Source organism: Aptenodytes patagonicus, chromosome 1, assembly GCF_965638725.1.
Source record: "Aptenodytes patagonicus chromosome 1, bAptPat1.pri.cur, whole genome shotgun sequence".
Classification (NCBI taxonomy): Eukaryota; Metazoa; Chordata; class Aves; order Sphenisciformes; family Spheniscidae; genus Aptenodytes; species Aptenodytes patagonicus.
This window is the reverse complement of record NC_134949.1, coordinates 74,659,434-74,679,853: the sequence shown is the minus strand read 5'-3', so window position 1 is coordinate 74,679,853 and position 20,420 is coordinate 74,659,434. Positions and strand designations below refer to the sequence as shown.

General features: G+C 46.0%; 1 protein-coding gene across 5 annotated transcripts in view; it reads right to left on the bottom strand.

The window, feature by feature from the left end:
• Positions 1–18,991, bottom strand: part of SOX5 (SRY-box transcription factor 5) — a 660,386-nt gene extending 641,395 nt beyond the window's left edge. Inside the window, exon 1 of one of the 5 annotated variants that reach the window (XM_076342769.1) lies at positions 18,956–18,991. The gene's annotated coding sequence lies outside the window, so the exon portion shown is untranslated. Of the gene's footprint in view, positions 1–4,247; positions 4,569–17,295; positions 17,363–17,753; positions 17,846–18,955 lie in introns of those variants that run through there. The other 4 variants (XM_076342759.1, XM_076342734.1, XM_076342744.1 and 1 more) reach the window with 4 other exon arrangements.
• Positions 18,992–20,420: the final 1,429 nt, after the last annotated feature.

Below are 20,420 nucleotides of genomic sequence, written 5' to 3'. Positions count from 1 at the left end.
ACTTCCTTCACCCTATTGTGCCTAGATGTTCCATGTTAAACCAGGGCACTGTATGGCATTTCTGTAGGGTTGCATCAGGTGTGGGACACGAGTTACTCCTCCTTCCCAAAGCAATATACTAAGGGGTTTCTCCACACACAGAGGAACAAGGACAAGAGGTGACAAGCATCCCTATTATATTTTGTTTCCAACCTCCTTCCCTAATTCTCAGATTCTTTAAGTGCAATAATTAATGTATAAGAAGACTACAGAACATATGGGGAAAAAACCACGTATAGTTTACCAGTTAGTCAGAGCTACTCCAAAGGAATAAGTTCACATGCTAAAGGACATTGGCAATGGGTGCAGACATGAGGACAAAGAATCTGACCAAAGAGAAGCGCCTGGTATTTACAGCTTCTAAGTACAAAAATGCAGCAAGAAAAAAATTTCCACCTCCTGAGTGAAACTGTAAGGTTGTACCATTCTATCTGAGTGTACAAGTATACCATATTCACTAGGAAAAAAAGTGTTGGCATTGAGCCCCAGCTCCACTGAGAAGTGTGAAGATAGTTTTTGTGTGTCATGCGCTTGGAAATAAATTAGTAGATTTTTCCTATATTATAAATATGAAGAAAAATAACTGATTAGGTTCTTGTTTATTTAGGGTTATAAGTCTTCAAAACTGTATAAATAGTAATTAATTAATTCTTGCAACACCCATGTGTGATGGTAAGTCTGTACGTCCTTAAACACAAGAAAACTGAGGAACAAAAGGTCAAGAGACTTACCCAGCACGCCAGAGCACTTCAGCAGCAGAGCAGGGCTGCAGTTTTTGCTCTCCATGCTCTCCGCCATGCACTCATCCACTACAGTTGGGATGGCAAATGCCAGTCTGCTTAAGGACCACTTTTATGCTCAGCCAGGCAACTGCAGGCCAAAGCCAATACAACCCTACATGTGCAGGGCTGAAACCAACTGAATAAATCCCACCAGACCTAATCCGGCTCTGCCCTGTCTATTCCCACAGCACGTAAGCCAGTACGCACACACGCACCCCCGAAGCACACTCACCATACATCCAACATGGATGGCCTACTGCTGGCCAGCACGCTGAGGCAGACCTGCATCAGGGACTGGGCAGGACTCTTGTCCTCTCCCCACCAGACCCCACCGCTGTGCCCAGTTAGACCTCACGTGTAAAACATTGTGCCTAGACTCATGGGAGCTGGCAGACCAGCTGAGCACTTTTCACCCCATCCACATTTCGGCACCTGAACCTGCCAGACTAGAGCAACGGGGAACCCGTTATTTCCAGAGACCGAGCAAAGACAACGGCTTCCTCAACAGGAACTGCCCTCCCGCCCAAAGCAGGGGTCGGGGAGAGGAGAAGGGGGCATGCGCCTGCGGGCTGGGCAGGAGGCAGGCTGCGAGGCAAGAGCTCCTCCATCCCTGAGGGCATCTGCACAGGCAGAAGGAGGAGGACAGGTTTGGGACAAATTCAATATAACCAAGTTTTGTACAAAAGAGCAGGAAAAAATAGCAACCGCCAGGAAATTCAGAAACACAAGTATTTTTTAGGTTTTGTTAAAATCTTCCTTCTCCTCCCACATGTGCTTCCAATGGAAAATCAATACCACAGACGAAGAAACTATCTGGTGTTCAGTAAGCATTTCTGACGTCAAAAAAATTTTCTTTTTTAAAATCCAGCTTTTGTTTTCCTTGTTTCCACTTCTTACAACAACAACAACAACAAATCCAAACATGATTTTTTTTGTATGTGAAAACATTCAACAAACAGATCCTTGAGGAACCTAACTGATGAAAACAGTTCAACTGGATCTGCAGCAGAACCTAGCATGAAACGTACACAGAGAGAGCAGGGACACACGCAGGCCGATCTTTGAGCGTAGCTGTCTGTGTATTTAAGCATGAATACACAATCTCATTTTACCCCATGACAATATTCTTTTCTTTTAATGACAGGTGAAATTTTTGTGCAGTTACAAAATAAAACTCTCTTTTTCTTGTTGATACGCAAAATTGCCCCATATATGAAAACACATATATTTACACACACACATATATATATATTCTAACCAAGAGCAAAGGCCAGGCTTTCACAGGAACAACACTGTCAAACTATTTTACCTTTGCAATCCATCCTGCTACTATTTATACTTACTGCTACAGATATCAGCAATTGTTTCCTTGCCTCCTCACCCCTCCCGGACACCATGAGAATAACAGAGAACGAAGTCTCTCGATAGCACTTTCCTTCTCAGCAGGAAGCTCAAGCGCTTGTGATACCCATTTTGATACAAAACCTAAATTAGGCCTCTGGAAATAGGTAATGCATAAAAAGAAGCATTTTTGTGCCACAAGATTATTATTATAGGTTACTGTTAACCCTTGGGAGATGGAGGTGAGTCCTGCAGCTCCCCACTGGGTTGAATATTTGCCGAGAAATCACAGGCGCTACCTAAGCAGATATTTCAGGTGTGCTTCATGATAAAGAGAACGATCCTGTTGACCCATCGTATTCTGATAGCTAGTTTGAGTGCAAAAGCATCAGCAGTTAAACAAAAAGGATCAGCACAGCATGCACATGCCACAACCCTCTTGCGCTAAGAGAAGATTTAAAAGGGGCTGGATACAAGGACAACCGTGGAATTACTAATGCAGAGATCAAACAAAAAAATCAGTACTATATTTGGGAACTACCCAAAACACATTCTGCCTCTTAGCTCCCTAAAATTCCTCCTTATTGCAAAGTTTCCACTGGCTCACATATTAGTGAAAAGAAATATATTGTTCAAAAAGGAAAAAAAAAATCCAAACCTTTAAACAATTTGTAGTTTTCAAGTTTCAAATCACTGCAAATGAAAGTATCAGGGCTGGAAATCTGTGTGATTTATCCCAGCTTTACAATTGTTTATCATCAAGTTATACAAATCATAAATGAACTTTTTTTCTTCAGAACCACCATCATCCCTGAAGTTAGAACTGGTCCATAACTCAGATTCAGTGAACCACACTACCTTGCACTAAAGCTACACCACCTCCTGTTGTGATACAAGTTGGCCCAGCATTACTCATTGCTTGACTTACTTCCTTAGCAAAACGAGCCGTACCGCAAATTCAATCTGTTATCTGCCTACACGATTTAATTCAAGTTCAGCTTATCCTAAGCACTTCTTCTTCCTTCATACACGCAGACTTCAAAGGGCTATAAACCGTGATCTTAAATGCAAAAGCAACTGCACTTCAGTAAGTTTTCCCTAAATTTAAGTAAGTACTTTAGTAAACTAAGGTCGCTACTTGTTAAGCCTGAGAAAAATGGAAGACAAATTGGATCTCAGAGCCTCACACATCCTCCCATTCAAATCCCCGTGCATTGTATACCTGCGGGAATACAAAGGAGAAGCATCCCAATAACTTCGTGTACTAGCAAGGCAGACTTGAGGTTCTCCTAATAAATTTTAAGCTTTGTAGCTCCTTCACCCAAGAAGCCACATACTTAGCAATCACTACACATCAAAGGGGAAGTCCCGTGGAATAGGTATTATTTCACAGACCGGTCTATTGCACCGATGACCAGAGCACAAACCTTTGCACACGTATGTGGGCAACCATTTCCACAAACGTCCTCCTATCAACAGTACAGTTCCCATGAGCTACAACTCACTACCAAGAATAAGGAGCTTTCCATTTGGCCTGGAGATTTGCCTACAGCCATGCAGAGGCACGGGGAAGAAAAGAAGGCAGAAGTCCTAGCTGCTACTTCTCCACTCCAGCCATTAGGTTTGGCATGGCTTTTCCTAGACAGCCCTCTTTGTTTCAGCTGTTCTGACATCTGCGCATTGCATTTGTCCTGTTGTGCAAGCATGACTATTTCCTAAGAGATAAACAGAGATCACCAAGCCCACAATGCCTGACACAGAGTTCAGATTCCCTACGTAGCCTAGACCCCATCCTTTTCACTTGCAAATGTAAAGCGAACTCTGCAAGATCCAAAGGGAAAAAGAAGGAAATCATCTTAATAAAGGAATGGGAATGAAAAATCTCCCTCGCTCTTGCAAGCCTTTTTTTTTTAAACAGCTATTTGAATCATCCCTGCTTATAGACAGCCCACTTCTTCAGCAATGGAAAAGCAATACAAGCTTTTTGTCATTTGATCCCCCCAAACATTTTGTAATTTAATGTGAGCAGGCTCCTCACCGGGCTCTCAGACAAAAGTTTGCCCACATGCCTTTTAGAGTACGTACCTGATTTTGCCTTTGTCTGCTAAGTTCCTTTTGCAGCTGCATTCCCAGGAAAATGTTTCTATACCCACTTTCCCCTGCCGTTTCTATAGTCTGCTCAGAGGTGGATTCATTGCTGGTTTTCGGCAGTTACATTTCTTCCTCAATTGATGCTTCTTTTTATTTATTCCAAAGTTTCCAATGTAAAACAAACAGGAATACCACCTTTCTAAAATTACTACTATCCCACTGCCCTCCAACGTAACATTAACAAGAGGCAATATTCTCCAAAGCTATGAAGCATATACTGCCCTAAATTACATTGCAGTTGCTGCCCTGAGCTCGCACATTTTTGAATAGGAAGGCTCCCAGGGATCTCTCTCTCCGTTCTGACTGCATTTACTGCTTTAAAATATTTTTAACCCAGACACTGAAGTGCCAGCCTAGCAGCCCTTCATGCTAATCCTAGCCTGGGTGGCTGTTCTTAAGGGAAAGCATTCAAAAATTGTAGCAGTGCATCAACTTTGACCCTTTTCACTTAAAACATGAGACTTTTTTTTTTTTTTAAGGGGAAAAAAATTAGATTCCAGAGGGAATCACTGAACTCTGACCTGCTTAAAATTAGTTTTGTTTTAGTGCCTGTGTGGTGACTCAACAGGCCAATTTTCCAGACACTTAAGACTTCTCTGCTCCTGAAGATTCCAGTTCAAGTCCTGGACTCGCTGCCTGGGGTCGGATCAGAACACTTTGTTCCATGGCTTCAAGCAGTGAATTCCCAGATCGCCGTACCCTTGCCAGATGCTGGCATGCTTGGTAATAATTAGGGCTGTAACCAAGCTAATTATATATTTTTTTAAATCTGTGAAGAGTTTTGCTTGCAATACATATGTTAGACCGAAAGAATTTCCCTTCAAAATTCAGCAGTCGAGAAATGTTTATATGGCTCTGATAAACATTTCATGATAAGCTGGATTCTTTCGGGGGGGGGAGGGGGAAGATGTGTACTTTGGTCTTAACAGTGCAGCAAATAATTCTCAAACAGGGTCTGGCTGAGTGTATCCGTCTCACTGGGAGTAACTGATTTGATTTTTTTTAATCTGTCACAGGCATTACGAACACTAAATGAGTCACCATAGACTCCAAGGCTGCAAAAAATAGCATCACAACGCTTCATTTGCTCTTCAACAGGACTTCAAGTGTAGTGCCTGGTATCAAAAAGCCTTGTCAGATAACAAATTAAAAAATCCCAGGAAATGAAACCCCAACACAGTCTCGGACCAAATTATTTCCTGCAGAAGGTTAACACTGCCCAGCAAAGCAAAGCTCATCTAGGAGCAATAATTTTCCTCAATCTCAACAGAATCATTCTATTTCATCTTATCATTAATGCTATTGCATATATTTCATATCTTTCATCAAAGGATCTCAAACGATTTAACAGCCTCAGAAATCTCCTGTAAAGTGAGAGAGTACTATCATCTCCATTTATAAGTAGTGAGGAATTAAAGCAAAAAAGATGCTAAGAAACTTTGGCCATGAGGCAATAAAGAGCCAGACCCAGAAACAGAACGTAGGTGCTGGTCCATATTAAATGGCATCTGTTACATTTCCATCCCTGTTTCACAGCGATTATGGAAAGAAAATCTTTGCCAACGTCTATAATCACTTATTTGACAGCTGCTAACCCAACGAACACGAAGGCAATTTATACACAGTGCCCTAATCTTCCTGAATTTGATCATGTATGAACACAGCACTAGTACTTGTTTCAGTATAATTCTGGGTTTTTCTTAGAAAGAATGTAGCTTTCTTCCTTTTTCAGAAAGAAAACAAGCCACTAAAAGACAGAGTTTTAACACGCAGTCATCAATATGCTGTTCTTACAATTACAAAAAATGTAAAACAGTAATAACACAAACAATGATGCACACTGTTCTGTGTCAACAAAGTGACTCTCTCTTCTGCCCAGAAAGCCCTCCTTCAACCTATACAAGAAACCTCCCTGGACAGACAGGCCTGGCCTTACACCCTAAGAGACACTGGTCAGGACAACCAAAGCGAAAGAAAATTCTGTGACAACAGAAAATGACATCGCTTTATGAGCATCCTCCACACGTTTAACCTCAAGATCTGCATGTCTCCGGTGATCACAACTGCCACAGGACCTTGGAAATATCCAGCTAGGTTAAAAGTTGTGAGCCTGCTTCACTAGAAGCCAACCTGCTGAGCTGTGTTAAACAGTAGTGCCTAACATAAAGAAGTAACTAGTGCATGGTGGTCCATAGTAGATGGCTGACAGCGTGGTTTCTCTGGCTGAGAAAACCTACCAAAGAACCACCAGAGCATCTCCACCATTGAGCCTGAACATGAGTGTGCTATGATGAATTACCACCATGCCTTCTCAGAGGAGAACTGTCACTGGATTGAAACAATGTGAGCTAACTAGGTTATTCATCACCTGCAAAAAATTATGCTGCTCAGAGCTTTTTGGATACAATGGTGAAGGTGAAGGCGGCTTTCTTCACTGCCTACGCAGCCTGGGCTCAATTCTGCAAAACAAATTTGAGCCGCAGTCAGACTTGATGTCAGACTTTTGCCAGCTGAACTCCCTCTCACTTCCTCAGTTTCAGGTCATCTGAATACCTTGACAACCTGTGAGGATAAATCAAGCACAGAAGGTGTTTAGGAACTAAACATACATGTCAGGTGTTTCTATAAAACCTACACAAAGTTATATCAAAGTATCCCAAATTCCAAATCCTTAACAAATGTATCACACATTTTGGAAATGGTAGGCAGTGACTTAAAATACAGCCGCACTAGTTATAAAAAAATAAAAGGAGACGGAGTAAATCTGGGAGGAAGGCGGGCAAGAATGCACACGCTGACATTTTTTCCTCTGGAGGACAGATCAGTTGCATGAAGCTTCCACCCGCTGGGGCTCACCTGAATGGGGTCCACTCTTTGAGCAGCTCTGATGTTAGAACACCACGTAGCAACACATTAATACCGGCAATCACTGATCTTTTGATCTCCAGGCCAGAAAGGACCGTTAGGACTTGCCAGTCAGGCCTCCTGCCCAGCACAACCACCTCACCCAGCAATTCCTGCAACATCCCTGTAACTTCTGGTACAGCAGAAATTGATGGCCAGAGCCCACGCAAAACCCCTGCTGGAATAAAGGCCCTGGTCCTCGTCTTGCATTGAGAGCATTTGTACCCGAATATGTTTTTCCTTCCAGCCTGCCCATCCTCTCTCAGCCACACCAGCTCAGGACCGACATGCCAGCATCCCAGTGAAGAGACCACAGTTCCCACCGATGACACCTGGTTCTGTCGTCAGATACATCGCACTGTATATGAAGACTGTTCATGTTCCTGATTGTTTTTTAAGAAATTATTTACACTGGCTTTTTGATCCTTCTCACCACTAGCAAAAATAAAGCTCCAATTCGGGAAGGGCTTAAAGCATGTGCCAATTTTTAAGCACTGAAGAAGGCCCGCTGGCTACGGTGGGACTAAAGTGCTTAAAGTCAGGCACATTTGTAACCATGTCAGGGCCAAAATCCGTGCACAGCCATTCAAAATGCATCCAAGGCTTGCGCTTTGCTTCTGGAAACTTTATTCTCACTTTACATAGTCAAAACCTGACAAGAGCTCACTGTCGGATTATGCAGGAAATCTGCAAGTTTCACCAAGGTGTGATCTTATGCTTTTTCACACATTATTGTATCATGCCGCGCCAGAACACTAACGTATGCACAGTTCTAAAATAGCTTGCATTATTACAGCCCAGCACGGAGAACGGCGCTGGAAAGCCAACACGCACAACTCCAGAGATTTGCTCCTCAGTTACTTGCAAACTGATAAGGGGTCACAATTGCCTTTCTCACCAAGAGGAAAAAAATTTGAAAAAAAGAAGAAACAAAACAAACCAGACTCAGCATTCCAAAACCTTTTTCCCCATTTTCCTCTCTTTTAAATGAAACTGCCAAGTGTCAGATTTGTCTTTGGTCATTTCGGGGTGGGAGAATGGGATTTAGTAACATTTAACTGACTTGCTATCAAGAAGGAAACATATTTTTCTTCTCTCAAATTTGAAACCAACACTTTCTTTTTTTTTTTTGCTGTTGGCCTACTTTCTTTTAAGTTGCTTTTCAATTATTTATGAAAATGCAATAATGCATTACTTTGCTGTGCAAATGTTTAGAAGAAGGAGATAGTGTCTTTCAAGTGAAAAAAACCATACATGGTTATACAGGGGATTATTTAAAAATGCTTTGCAGGTGATACTTTATAAATAACAATATACTTTCATTTGCCCCCCCCACCATCCCCGTTTTCTTTAAACTGTGTGTTTGAGTCAATAAAAAGAAGTCCACAGCTCCACAGAAACACCCCACTCATTGCTCTCCAAAGCTGGAGCTGTAACAAACAAAAGCTCTACACAGGAAACTGTACATGGGGCTGAACCAAAACCTATTAAGACACTGAAAAGACTCCACACTTTCTCAACAGCAAAAAGAGGGTAAAATCTTGTCCCACTAAATGAAGGAAACTAATAGCAAAACTCTCAATGTTTCTCTCAGGTTTTTTGAAAGTTTTTTGGTTTTTTTTTTTGAAACAGCTGGACTTGGAAACAGCTGTGTTCCCAAGCCCATCAAACACCAGTGAACACTGGCTGCTGAACTTCTTTCCACAATTTTGGAAATCCCATGTAGATGCACGGTCAAGTGGCTATAGCTTCCGAAGGCTGACCACCTCAGGGTTTTAGCATCAACAGACTAAAACAAATAGCAAAGTCTGCCCTGACGGTAGCGGGTACAAAACCATAACGCTTACCTCCCATGTCTTAAGCTCCACTCTCACATGGGCAACTTTGATCTAGTGAGATGAGTCGTCCCTATTACAGTCAATGGTGATACGGAAGTTCTTGCTCTGCAATACTTTCTACAGGAGCCTCTCTCTCTGTATCGACAGAGGACGCCAAGAAGGGTCAGCTTCACTAGGTTAAAGCTAGCCTTTGGATGTAAACTATAAACAAAGATCCTAGATACATTCACATTATTGACCTAGTATCAACCCAGGAAAAAAAGACAAGAAAGTATCATAAAATGAACACAGACGTACTTAACAGCAACATAACACAAACTGAAATACAATCAGAGAAAGACAACGCACTAAAACAAACCAAAAGCTGCACAGATAGGTTTTCGCACCTCCATCCACGAAGGTTTTCAAGCCTCAACTAGACAAAACCACAGCTGACCTGATCTGCTGCTAGCACTGGTCCTGCCCCATGCAGGTGGCCTCACCAGATGACCACCTGAGGTCCAACCTGACCAACATCCCTGGTGCTATGAAAGAAAACAAAACTGTACAAGGACTTAGAGAAGCCAATCTCTGCTACTCTTAACCATTTAAAATGCCCTCGATATCATGCCTTAAAACTGGAATCCATGCAAATCCTGCTGCCTCTGGAGCTCCTGGAAGACACCTCTCACACTCCCTTGTCACAGTCCCTGCAGGCTTTCAGAACAGACAAGTAATGTTTAACAAAGCAAGTAACTTAGGAAATCAACTTTCTTCTTTTTTCCCTTCATTAGAGTGACTTAGGCACCTAAAACACCCTGAAGGTCAACAGGGCACTGTCTGCGCTACCTTCAAAAATGGGACCTTGGCTGCACTGAAATCTCACTTTTCTAACTGAACACTGCACTTACGCAAACACTCATGTTTTGCTGAATTTAAATGAACTAAGCTACATTCCTGAAGTTAAGCCTATACTCAAATATTGTTCTTAATCAAGGCCATAAACCACACCTCTACAACTTACATGCCATATTCTGAGTTAATTACAACTGGACAATGAAGACACAAACATTTCTAAGCACTTTAGGCTTAGAAGGAGCAAAACTTAACGTGTTGAGATAAAAATAATTATATAAAGCTGTATAGTTATACAAGTAAGTATTTCCCTTTTTCTCATACATAAAACCACAGAATTTAAAACTAAGCAAAGCAAGAAGAAAAATCTTGCATTCTTAAAACTTTACACTCTTGTGCAACAGCATTTTTCTTCCACGTAGCCTCTTACTGCTACTTCCTTTATGCTATGTTTGTGTGCATTGCAGAGGTGCTTGGGTACAGAACTGCTGCTGCTATTCATGCCGCTGTACTCACACCTTTACCTCCAAGATAGATTAGAATCTCTTGGTTTCTCCATTTTCTACTCCATTTCAGCTTGCTACTTCTCACTAGGAACCACTTTCTGTACCAACACAATGCATTAGTTATTAAAAGAACAGCGGGACACATAGTACAAGGTGCAAGACTGTCTTACTTCCTTCCCCTCCCATTACTCCTCATAAAAACACCATATTGCTATCATTCAAAGATAACATCTTATATAAAGCGAGATACTGGTCTAATGGCATTTTGCGACTGGGGGAGGAGGTAAGCATCCACGTAAAGTTCCCAAGTGTGCATTTTAAATGTGTTCGTAACCTACTACATGCATGCTTACAGAATCACGTCCACAAGTGTTTTACTGAGCGGGCCCCAAATGCCTGCAGACCTGACTCCCCTCCTCACCCCGGGAGGGGCTGCCCGCAGAACACACCCCAGGTCACACCAGGGACACACCGCACACATTTTTATGGTGCTGCTTTCCTCTACAGCACCAGCCTGGCACAGAGAGGCCTTTAGTTTCCAGAACTGTCAATTGCCTTTCAGAAGCACTAAATTCACACATACATATTTGTACATATTCATCAGCATTTACTTATTTGCAATCTCTCATGAGAATTAATATTATTCCTCTACAGTCGCAAAACTTTCATCATCCCATGCAAACCGCTACTCACCTACGGCAACCCTGTTTATAGGAATGCCTCATTATATATAATTTCAGGTTTCAAATGGAAACTGTTTTACAGAAGTGACAAGTATTTCAGTATTTCTGCTCCAGCTCTGTCTTTTCTGACTATCGGCAGGAGGCACGAAACTGATCTCAGCAACAAGTTTCAGCGCAAACTAAAAAGCTCACCCTACATGTGCACATACTGACCCAGTAATCTATGCATGACTTGCAAACCTGAACTAATTAATTGTCCTGCATTTGTTAATCTCAACCACAATGCACTTAATGCACCATGGTGTCGCTGAACAAACTCGCATTCCCAGGAATCGGAACAAATCATTTCGTTTTCTCAAAATCAGACTGTCCTGCTTCTGGCGGCCGCCTGTGTACAATTACAAATATAAAATCAATCTGAAGCACAGCAAAGAGCACAGTATCTCCTACTAAACACACTCTTCTTCCAGATTTGAATTCGTAAAGCAGAATATTGCATTAACACATTCACTTTTCTGTGACTGCATACGCTTCTTATGTATTTTGCATACCCTTCGTAGCAGAGGCATTCAATTTATTATTAAACGGAAGGGTAATTGACACATATATTGCATTTCTTGTTATTATTTATGCATTTGCCCATATTCTAGCATGAGAAGCATGATCTTTAATACCACGGCATAAGGAGCAATCTCATTTCAGTGAAAACACAGTTGTATGTTACTGGATGCACACGTAAGGACTGCACACCAAGAGCCACAACGGCTGCCTTTGCCTGGGAACCTCAATGTCCCCAGGCTCCTTCCAGAGTCAGTGGAGAAGGAGAGATGCCACCACAGTGTGATTTGGTGGAGGAATCACTGTTACAGAATAGGTATTTTCTCTGTGTTTGTAAAGAATTCTTTAATACAGAAGTCGGTATCTGCCTTTAATTCAGTCTGCTCTGAAATCACTTGAAAACCATTCATTTTCTAATTTTCTTCTCTTCTCTAATGGTTTCTGAATTTTTCTCAGTATAAACCTGGTCCATTAGGTCTAATCTCCCACTAGAAGGTCGGTTGTGATGCTAAAATGGTGTTCCCAGATAAGAAAAGCAACTCTTCCATTCGCTGACCAAAGGCACTGACTTAGCCATACAAGTATTTTGATTTCTTTTTTTAAAATGGACTGTAAAATTAACTTTTAGATCCTTATTAAGTAAATATTTAATAGGTTAGCTGAGGATTACAACTATGTCCCCCAGCCCTTTTCATTACACTGAAAGCTTACTCATACACAAGAATTTTATAGCAGTGTAAAAGGTAGACTCCATAATCCTAGTTTAAAAATTGAACCAGTTTAATTAAAGATGTCTTTAGACTGACTGCAACAAAACACAGCATGGCACTCAGTCGAATTTAAACCTGTTGTATTCGCTTACCCCCTATAGAAACTGAAGATACCGCAAACCGTATTTACGTCTGTTTCAGAGCCAGCTCAATGCTTCTGAGCAGAGCAAGCTTAACTGAATTTTGTCCCCTCTCCTCAAAAAGGTGGGCAAAGCAACTTCTTAGAGCAGGAGGAGCCCTTATTGCCCAGCTATGAGCAGGCAACTTCACCCTATCCCACCAGTTCTTTGCTGCACTAGCTAGCCTTCTACCCTGCCTAAGCCAAAAACCAGTGCTGAAAATCCGGTTTTAAATTAAATTAAATATATTAACATCACTGCCACCAAGAGCAGGACCTTAAATACAATTTTATTAATACTCCAGTATACCGTAAGCATCTCCCTAGGCTTTGACTAGCAAAGGCAAGTACCCTATGTAGCAAATCTAAGCCTGCTGAACAAGACATCAGCTTTCCCAAGACCTTTTAGATTCATTTCAAGGAAAACCTGGACCACCCTGCCAGGGTCCAGGAGACTACAATGGAAATCACTCCTCTACGGGATGTGGTTTTATTTGGATCGTGTTCTGTAAAACTATGCTCCTTGCAGAAGGTACAAAATATCATCAAATTGCACTGGCCAGTTGAGCCTGTTCAGTTTCTCTCAGGACATGCTCACGAACAAAAACAATGGGTCGAAGTGTTCAGTGTCCTTTACTAGACTAGTACAGAATTAATACAGTACAGACTCTCCCATGTATTTTAACTGTAACCACTGAAAAGATCAAATACTCGTATATAAATGTATAAATAGTGTGAGATTGTCTACTTGAGGAGATTTTGCAGTAGTGAAGAATACTATCCTTATAAAATAACTTTGACCTGCAATTTTCAGGCAATTCATTTCCTTGAAATATAGGTAAATACTCTTTCTTTAAACAATAATCACAGAATACACTTTAGCTTTGTCACCAGGATTTCTTTTTATTTAAAAGAACAACAGGAAATGGGGGGGGGGGGGGGATTCTGTTAAAGGACAATTCACTGAAGGGTCTTTTAGCTGGCAATTGTCAGCACTGCTCAGGACCAATGGATCAAATTTAACTCTAAAAAGTGCTGATGGTTGTATGAGTCATCACAGTAGGAGCTGGCGCTCTGGGCCACTCAAGTTCAATTTTTGGTGTTACCACAGGGTGTAGGAACTGGGATCTTGGTGAGCAAAGATTTGCTCTGTATTTGATGCACTGGGTAAAGTGGCATTCTTAAAATCACCAGCCTCCCAAGCAGCTAGTAAGCCAGCAGGAGGTTAGTAGGAAGAGAAAGTAATTGTCCTTTGTGCCTCTGAAAATAGCCAATATTAAAGGATCCTCTTACGTATTACCTGAGTTTCAGTCTACGCTTGCAGCTCAAAGGAAAAGAGAGAGGCTGGAGAAGACAAAAAATAAAGCTGTCGGAAATATTAGAGGAGACCCTCCTCAAGCTGTCATGAAGCATATGGTCTCCTCACCTAGAAATGTGTGCAACTAGAAAGGATGTGTGCTCTGTAAGCAACAAAAACTTGTTCCGATAATGCGCTTTACATACACAGAATGTACTGTGTATGTGCCCGTGCCTGTGTGTGTTCACCACGTGCCTGAAGACTCTGGAGACATGGGCAAGGTACTGCAAGAATGATCATCTTACACTTATCTAGGATGTCCATCAGTGGAGCAAGCAGCACGTGGACTCGAGCTGTTTTAACAGACTGTACACAAGTCATCAGAAATCCACTTTACCTGTAGCCTCTGCTCTCCACACAATGCCCAAAGAAGGTGTAACTGTAGCATAACTAGCAGTAGGATGTGAATCTAATGTTTTGGTCTTGACCTGAATGTTCTTATCTGTTACTAAAGTTCACAAAGGGAAACAGATCTGGCTTCAAATTCCCCTAGTCCTACAGTTTGGTCACAAATCTGAAAGGAAATTTTCCTAATTGGGGCTGAGCACGCCACGAAAAAGGAAGAAAACTCCCAAAAGCCCCCAACACTTCAGTGCCACTGAAGAGGAGCTCATTCTTGTTTCAGGCTTCAATTTGTACGCTGTCTAAACCAAATTTGGATCTGAACTTGACTACATAGTAATATGCTATGAATATCATGTGATGAATTGGACCATCTCTAATGTATTGAAGAAATGGAGAATATAAGCAAAACAGATTATAAAAAGAACAAGTTTACAGTATGGGAGACTTGAAGGCTTTATAAGGGCCACTCCCAGGGTGTAGAGCCCAGTTGCCCACTTCCTCACCAGCAACGCTCCTGCCGCCTTCAGTGCAAGCACGGCTCTGCCCGTTCAGGGGACATGCAAGGATCCTTACGTAGAAAATGGGAAAAAAAACTTCTTTGCTAATAGGAAAAAAATCCTTATAATAATACTAATCTATTTATAATGGTCAAAAAATATGACAGCTTACAACAGCGTCACAGCAGCGCTTTGGCAATATTTTAGCATACTGTTGTATTTTTAGAAGGACTGTTCATTTACTTTCTCCTAAATGCCGGAATTCTTATTTTTCAACAAACGCTCTATTTTTTGGTGTATCCATATGCCAACATCACAGTGTTTTATATCAGGATAAGTACGAACTGCAGGCAGAAACAAAGCTCCTGTATACACGCTGCATTACAGCAGCACTGTCAGAGATGCCAAGTCTCAATCTCCTCCTATGCTTTATGCAGCGATAGTTAGCTACGCCACTTACAAACCTTCTTGGAACGCAGCGGTACGTTTTTATGATAACAGAAAACTGCTGTTTCTTCATCCTGAACACTAAGGAACTATCCCATTGTAAACAATACATCTGACAGTTTAATGACATTGCTCAACCTAACTGGTTTTGGCAAGCAGTACGTAAGATAAAGGTGCAGCAAGATGTATGTTTAAGCACTTTTATACTTTCTCAGCACAGAGACCTCAGAAGGGTATCTTACCATTTCAAAATTCATTAGCAAGCTACCTGCATACTTAAGTGAAAACCAGTAAGCTCACTGTTAACTCTCACCTGGTACTACGAGATCACGACAACAGGACGATCACAGTCCCTAAGAACCTCTACAGCTGGAGCTCCAACATGTATAGACAAAATTCACATGCTTTTTCTTTCTAAAAAGCGTGTATTAGCTTCCATCGCTTACAAAAACTTATACTAGGCTGAATTAAATACATGTGCACCCACATGTTAACTGAATTAACTCGAAACAGTCAATACGTCTCAAATGTCCATCTGTTTACATAAGACACTTGCAGCTTTCAAGTCTTGTACTCCTTATAGTGTAACTCTCAACCAAAACAGTTTAAGTTCAACCAGAAAGCTCTGCTGCGAGATTTCCATGCATAATGGCCATGTGTTTACTGGGTTCCCGTGTCAAATCATGTCAGAATAGACATGCTATCCATTCACAAAATGGAACACATTGATACCAGCCTTTCCCTCTTCCGCTGGAGAAGCCCTGTAAAACAAAGCTGGCTATAACCTTGCCAGGTATTATAGCTAAATAAAATAATAATAATAAAAAAAATCTCCCCAGTTTAATAGTTGTAAATAGTGTTATTTTGCAGGATGAAGAATTCATTTGTGAGGCAATAATGTATTCCCCCGTGCTGGGAAGGATTAAGAGGATATAAAAATAACAGCAGATACAAGTAGCTGTTCTCAGGTAAGCTTCAGGTGATAAAATATTTTCATGAAGAACTTTGTACTAGCTCCTCATGTATAAGAATTTGCTTTTTAATCTGAGTGGTTCACTTCAGCAAGGCTGCGGACAGCTAGCTGTATTTAAATTGGGAGGAGAAAAGCCAGGACACATTATCGTACAGTTCCACAGCTGGAATCAAACTTCCTTTTTTAATTTGAACTACAGTTAATATTCCATTCTTTGACAGAGATGGAGAAAAATGCAACTCTATTAAAAAAGCCCAAAAACATTTCCTCTCTAATTTTAGGATATTGCTGGCTTTCCTTTTACGAGAGTTAAGCGGTAGCAACGATAACAAAAGCTACCTGTACCAGCGTGCGATACTAGCCTCGCAAAGAGTTCTCATCAGACACCGTCCTCCTGGACGCCCCTACTGTATTGTGGTTGTTGATGATGATCGCGATGTTGAACGCCTACAAATCTCCCACGTGCCTATTTCGTTGGCCTGCTGTTTAAAAAAAAAAAACAAAAACGCTAGAGGCCATTATTCATGAGCAGTAAGAAAACAAATCACTCTTAGACCTACTCCTCTTGCAGATTCCCACACTTATTACCCAAAATCCCACAGCTTGCTATTGGTTCTACCCTTGACCAAAGTACAAGGCTGAGGCAGCATGTCATCCCCAGGGAAAAGCCGATCACGTTCCTCCCGGCAAGCGGCTCCGGTTATTCTAGGATCGCAGTCGGGCTGGAATAAAGTCCCTTAACTTTTCTGAGAAGGCAGAGCTCGCTCCCACCACCAGTGCCTGGGCCAGCCCGACTGGGGGGCGGCGGGGACGAGCGCGGCCGCGCTCCGCAGCCTGACCAGGAGGTCATTTTTCCCCCTGACCCGCCTTCTTTTTGAGGGGACAGGAGCCGAAACGAGTGAACCGAGAGCCTTCAGCCCCCTTCACGGAGTCACCCTCCTGCTCCGGCAGAAGCGAGGAACGTGCCTCGCAGAAATATGTAAACAGCCTCGTCCCTCTGCCCCCCGCCCCCGGTGCCGGTGCCCGCCGGTGCCCCCCGCGCCCCGCGGCCGCAGCGCAGCGCCCCGGCTCGCCCCTGCGCGCCTCCCCGGCAGCGGCGCGGCGGCGGCCGCCGCTTTGCACTCACGCACGCACGCACGGAGAGGCAATTACAATAATTTAAAGCTTCCTGTCCGCCGGCTCCGCCGGGATCCCGAGGGCTGAGCCATGCCCGGGCAGGGCGCGGAGCAGCGGCTCCCCCGCCACACACGCGCGGGCACCGCGGCCGGCCCGCCCCCGCCCGCCCCCAGCCCCAGCAGCAGCAGCAGCAGGAGGAGGAGGAGGAGGAGGAGGAGGAGGAGGAAGAAGAAGAAGAGGAGGAAGGGGGGGCGTGACAAGTTGTGCCAAACTTCGGGAGGTGTGTGAGCGCCCGGGAGGCAGCCGGCCGCGCTGACAACCGGCCCCGCCGGCTCCCCCGCTCCGCCAGCGGCGCCCACCCCCCGCGCTGCCCCTCGCCGGGGCCCGCCCACCCCCGCCGCCCGGGGAGCCCCGCGGGGCGCTGAGCGCCCGCCGGGGAGCAGCCGCCGGCAGCCGCAGCGAAGAAGAAAGTTAAAACGGCGGCGGTCGCGCACCTACCCGCTGTCTGCAATGTCTCCTCCGGGCGCGGGGTGCTAAGTGAGACACTGGCGGGGTGGGGAGAGGCAGAGGTGCGGGGAGGGACCGGGAGATGGGTGTTTGGCGATCTCTTCCCTTCTCTCCCCCCTCCTTCCCCCCCTTCCCCCTTCTCTCTGTTTCTCAAGGACGAGGTGAAATCCCTTTGCTGGTCATGAGGCGGCTTCAGAGACAAACAACACAATGCGCGTGCAAATAACAAAAGGCAAAAAAAAAAAAAAAAAGAGGGAGAGGGAGACCGGGAACAATGGGGGAGGAGAGGCTCGCCGCGCCGCGCCTGGCCGCCGCCGGCACCCCGGCAGGCAGGAGGAGGAGGAGGCGGAGGAGGAGGAAGGCGAGGTGGCGGCAGCGGGGAGGGGGCTGCGCGGGGAGTCCCCTTGGCGCGCCGAGGCTGCCTCAGACCAGCCCCGACCTCCTCCCCGCCGGTTGCCGCCGCCCGCCCCGCCGCGCACCGGGGCGGCCCTGCGCGGCGGCGGGGCGGCCAACGGTAAGTGACGCGCCCGCCGCCCCCGCGGAGCTCGCGAACGGCCATCGCCGCCGCCGCCGCCACCATCATCATCATTATCACCGTCCCTCGGGGCGGGGGGCCGGCTGTCCGCCGGTTGAACGAGCGGTTCACAGCGACGGGGGGGCACCGAGCCCTTCTCGCCTTTCGCCCCCCCCCCCCCCCCCCGCCCGGGAACTTCTTCACGGAGCGGGGCTGTCGCGGGTCCCGGGGACGTCGCTAGCGGGTCCCTTCCCGAGGAGCAGTCCTCCTCCCGCTTTTTGCTAAGAGTAAACACCCGGGAGTTGCGTGTCCGTGGGCGTGTGCGTGTCCGCTGCCACCTCCTGCACCGACAGCCCCTGTCACACCGGTGCGATCGCACACAGGCACAGCAGCCCGTGGGGACGCCTGCCGCAGCCCCTTCAGCAGCCCCTCTCCTCAGCTCCCCCTCTTAGTTTCCGGGACCCCCGGCCGGGCGCAGCCCCCACGCGTGCGCAGGAACCCGAGGGGGAAGCAGAAGTTTGGGGGTCCCCCCGCGCCCTTCCCCTCCGCGCTCTGCCCAGGCGCCGGCGACGAGACGCCGCCCCGCGCTCCTCAAAAAGCCGCGGCGGGTTTGAGGATCACCGCTGTCATCCCCACGGCCCGCGCCGCGAGTGGGGCGCGCAGAGGCGGGGTTACCTCAGCGGCGGGCGGGCTGCGGGCTCCCCTCCCGCCCGGGGTGGCCGCCGCGGGGCCGGGAGGGCTGCGGCTCTCCGCCCGGCGGCCTGAAACCCGTCCCCGGGGCGGAGGGGCCGGGGGGGGCCCCCCGTCGTCTCACCGCTCCCCCAGGCAGGCGAGGAGCGAGCGTCGCGCCCGGCTCCGCAGCCCGCCTCTGCCCCGGACTCCCCGGTTACCTCCTCTCCGCCAGCACCCCCCCGCCGCTCCTCGGGTGAGCGCAGCCGCGGCCCGGGCTGGCCCAGCGGCCCGGCCGCCGCCAGCCCGCGGGGACCCGGCCGGCCGCTCCCGGGGCTTCGCGTGTGGGTGGGGGTGTGCGTGTGGGTGTGTGGGGGTTGCGTTTTCCTCTCGGCAGCCGTTTGTTCTGCCTGTACTTAACACAGCTGTTTGGGAGCAAGTCCGCGTGCCGGCGGGGTGCGACGCGCCCCTGTGCGCGCCCACGGTGCCCCGGCGCGGGGGGAAGAAGCGGCGCGACCGGCGGCCGCAGCCCGGGGCCGGGGGGGGGGGGGTGGGGGGCGAAGCCCGCCTCCGCTGCTAATAAAGTCACGTTCTGGAAGTAAGATGTCTCTCTCTCGTTCTCTCTCTCTTGTTTACTTACGGGGTCTTTTATTTCTAATTGAGCGTTTTGTACACGTGCGTTGATGAAGCGGTGAAGCCGGCTAGACGGGGTTTGAGCCTGAGAGTGGGAAACGCAGAACGACGCACCCCGAGCCAAATTGTTCAAAGAAGAGCAAGTTCAGTTATTATTCATCTCCACCAGGGAAGTCTTATCTTCTACAAATATTTGATACTGGGACAAGTCCAATAATTAACAAGAACAATCAAACAATTTCACTGCCTTCTCGGGGATTTAAAAAGTCATCATCTGGAATTCATGAGCGTTACAACCTTTTTCTTTCTGCTTGGATGCATTATTGTATATGATCTTTTCAGTGTGCGTGTGTCCCTAAGTGATTTTACCCTTTGATGCAAAAAGATGCAAACCATTAACAGCACAGATAATATTCACAACTGCTGATTCAAGTGAGACTTCAGACCTCTCCGTAGGAGTGGGGAGAGAGGGTGGTAACCCTGACGGGAAAGGGGGGCGGGAGGGGGGGGAGAGATGGAGGAATGTTTCTTTCTTGGCTTCCTCCCTACCTCTGTGGCAGGAACTCCCACGGGAGTCCTGTGGGTGGGGTGGGAGCAGTGCCGATCTAATGCACCGCTGCCTGGCACAAGGCTGGCCGGCCCTGCCTAGCCAGCCCCTTATCTCCTCTTAGCAGAGAAAAAGCCAGACTGGGAGAGGAATGGGACTCCCAAGCTCTGCAGCAGCGTTTCTGACATGGTGCAAGCTTGAGGTGCCAGGGGGCCAGCGTGATTTTCAGGACTCGTTTGCTGCCTGGCTGCAGTGAGCCAAGCAGGCCAGATGGGTAATGGCCCATGGCCC